We start from the raw sequence: 3,921 nt of genomic DNA on the forward strand, positions 1-3,921 counted from the left end.
GGTTCGAATCCGACCTGCGGCCCTTTGCTGCGTGTCATCCCCTCTCTCTCTGCCCCCCTTTCCTGTCTATCTTTGGCTGTCACTATAAATAAAAAGGCAATAAAAGGCCAAAAAAATAACTAAAAAAAAAGCCACACCACAAATGCCTGAGCCTCTGCTATGCTATAATTACCACTGAGTAATTATCTGTAATCCTTTTCAGGGTGTCTATAGCTTGAAAAACACATTGGTTCTCATTAGCCATTGGCACTTGCATAATCTAGATATAATCTATATAAATATAAAACTATGTCATAGCAGGGATGTTAAGAGTGGGATCATTTTAATTTCCAAATGAGGGTTAAACAACAAAGTGGGGTTCAGAGCCGTGTTCATTGAGTTCTACTGTGGCCAGTCATTTGATCCACTGAATAAGGCCTTGATTTGTAACCAGGAGGAAGATCTCTGGTTGGAGCAGTCAGGTCAGTTATCTTTTAGTGTGTGCATATCAAATCTAATTTTCAGTAATGATGGCATGCACTCTGCCAGTGAGCAGAGAAGATACGTTTATTATATCCTGTTCTCTCTGATCTGCAGAAGCCCACTTTGAGGATGGAGAAGAATTCAGCTCCATCGGTGTCCGTAGTCACTTTATATAGCATCATGTACAGGCTGCAGCTTCAAGGCTACAGCACAGCAAATAGTTTCTTCCTAATTGCCAGGCACTTGAAACTGCTCATTCTCTTACTACTCTCTAAAAGCCCTTTACTTCAAGAAGGCCCAATTATGTTCAAGCATCTTCATTGCTTCCTCTTATGTGACCAAGGTTTCAGACTCTGTGTGATTAACCCCTTGTTAGTCTTTAGACGTTTTCTTTGACCAGGATAATAAGCAGACAGAAGGTAGATCCACTGTTTGTACTTTAAGAGTCAGTTGGGTAGTATGTGCTGTCATTTTTAAATAAGCAGTTTAAGTTAGCAATACATTACAAACATAATCAAAAGCACCATGTTCCTGCAGGCAGTATGGTGGATCTGACCAAAAAGCATGATTTTTAGAATATCAGGTTTTAAACATTTAAGTTTTGTTCACAAGGGACTCCAACAACTGAATTAGTCAATTTATTATAACAAGAAGTACTCAGCCTGTAAAAACTGTAATATTATGTCTTCTGTGAGAATAACCCTGATGATGTTATCTTAATTGGGCTTGGAGACAAGCTTATATCAGAAAGCCTGTGTGGCAAACTACAGACCATGAGATTCGCATTTACCAGTGAGGAAGGGGCTAATGAAACACACTCTTAAGTTGCGTTATGGAAAGTGTAGGAACCAGAAAAACACTATTACAACCTGAGTTTTGTTTTTTAAGCTCTGGCCATCATCTAATTGTGATAAAATTGTATTCACCAAGTTAATTTTTAAGATGGGAACACATACAGTCAGACTATCAGATTCCAGATGATCTAAACCCCTTTATTTGGAGGTGAGTGAATGCACCTGAAATGTTGCTAGTGATCCGTCACTGTACAAGAAAACTGTACAGAAATGATGACTGGTGGAAGCTGAACATGAACTGAGTTATAGCATAACATGTGACTATGCAGCTTTTATCTTTTAACCAACATTTGTTAAGTTAGCTAATGTTAGCAAATCGTTTCCTAACTAATGATTGATCTAAATTAGCTAGTCAGTAAGCATTTTGTTAAAATTAACTTTGAGAAGTTACTAGCTATCTTACAATTAATGTAGATTAGCTAGCATTTTCGTGATAGGAAGTTGACAGAGGTTCTGACCAAGGCCTGCTCAACTCACTTTCTTCTGCTGGCCGCCAGCTAACTTAACGGTAGTGATTGTCGACACAGACCAAGTTTGTAAATGCTGGATAGTTGTTGTGTGATCGGATGCACTAACCGACAAGGAGGAGGACTTTCTCCACTGCTGCAGAGTTTTACAGCGGGAGGTGCTGCTCCTGCTCTCTCTCTCTCTCTCTCTCTCTCTCTCTCAGTAGTGTGACAGCTAAAAATTAAAGATTAGATTGAATCAATACAGCACAATATAGTCGATTCCAATCAATTAAAAAATGCCTTGACTGGCACCGACACCGATCTTTGAGATTGGATCGGGACATCCCTAGTCTGTACTTTTGTCTGCTTTCACTCAAGCAGCAGTGTAAGGTAGGGATTCTCCTCAAGATAGATGAAAAGATCGCCAAACTGAGGCTGTGGCAGGGACTTTGCTGTTTTCAGTGACAGAAATATTGTGGTGGGTGCTGTATAGGGATCACAAGTACCCAAAACTTGCAGTTTGTTTACATATCTTTGTTTTTATTCTTTTGAGAGGTGATATAAATATGCATGGCTTGAAATAAATGGATAATTCACATGCCTCTTTTGCAGTTGTACATAGTTTCCAGTGGCAGTCGCTACATTGTTTTGCCTTCCAGTCTAGTTTTGTTCCAGTCACGTGACTGAAAACTATGAATTTGAGCACAGAGCAAAAAGAGGCGGGACTTAGGAAGGGTCAGTTAGTTTTGTCAGTACAATATTTAACTGATAGAACTGATGGCAAAAGCTACAAAATAAAGCCCAGGTTGTAATAAACTGTATTTCTCCTTAAAATAAACTATTTAGAAATAACAAAAACACAATACCAATTTATGTATCAGGGATTAAACAAACAGAAACAAACCATGCATGCTCCATACAGTCAGCACAGCCAAGTCACATGCTCTGCAGTCAGCTGTGGACCTCCAATATGTTTGTGGTGTTCACAGTCCCACTGCAGATTGTACAAGGTTATCTGGGCCCAGATTCTTGGCCGCTGCATGGTACATTGGATCGTGTTGACCAGTGTGAGCTGTGTTAAATGGCGCTTAAACTGGGGCAGGGTTTAGTAGTCATCTGCCTGAAGCCGCTGCCCACCCAGCACCAGGCTTCCACAGTGCCTTGCCAACAGATCCCTGGGGCATCACACTCCTTTTACACTGGCATCACCCACCGTGGCACGAGCTCCCTGGTTCTGATGTGGTCGAGCTTTTCAAAGTGACACACAAACACTCAAACTCTTATTTTCTGTGTGTTACCAACATGTTTTGTCTTTGACATTTTCAGCTGACTAAGCTATAGTCTGTTTGCATGACATTAAGCTTCTATGAAGAGATGTGGATTTATTTCCCTTAAACCTGAAAAAGATTCTGTAATTTTAAATTAATGCAAACTAAAGTCATGTCAACACTAAATCAGTAGCTACTCAAAACAAATATTTCCATTTATAGCTCAGGAGGCATAATTGTGCACATTGGAACATTGCAGGGCCTGCATGTGACCTTTTCTAATATAAATGCCATGCATATATATGCTGCCACTTTGCATAGATAACATTTCACACATTCTCACAGACTGTATTATGTTTTGATTTATTTAAAATATATGTGCATGAAAATGATTAATAGATAGAATCTGTTTGGCACTCTTTACATTTAGAATTTGAAACATTAAAACAGTATAAAAAATATTTTTTGGAATGTGTTTCCTAGGGAGAGTTTGTGTGTGTTTCTGCCTTCTTCTCCACAGCTGTGTAGGTACACTAGGGAAGCTCTGGCTGTTGCTGTGCGCCTGTGTAACAGAGCACATTCTGCCTCCCCATCTCTGACAAAAGGCCCTAATGGCTCAATATTTTAATGTCTGCTTCAGCTAGTGAATACAAAATCCTCCTTGCCATCTGCTGCAGCTGCAGATGCTCCTCTCCTCTCAGTGAGCTGAACGCATTCACTGGTGAGTGTTTTAATTTCACGTCAGCATCGGGAGACCTTCTCCGGAACAAATTATTCCAAATTATGACAGAGAGCCTCACAAGAGCCTTCTCTGTTCCCTCTGGGGGATACAGCTCCTGGATTAACCTTTGTGTAGAGTCAGTCTTTGATCTGTGAGTGTGTGTGTGT

Source organism: Morone saxatilis, unplaced genomic scaffold (genome assembly GCF_004916995.1).
Source record: "Morone saxatilis isolate NCDOM2014 unplaced genomic scaffold, NCSU_SB_2.0 Contig8, whole genome shotgun sequence".
Lineage (NCBI taxonomy): Eukaryota > Metazoa > Chordata > Actinopteri > Moronidae > Morone > Morone saxatilis.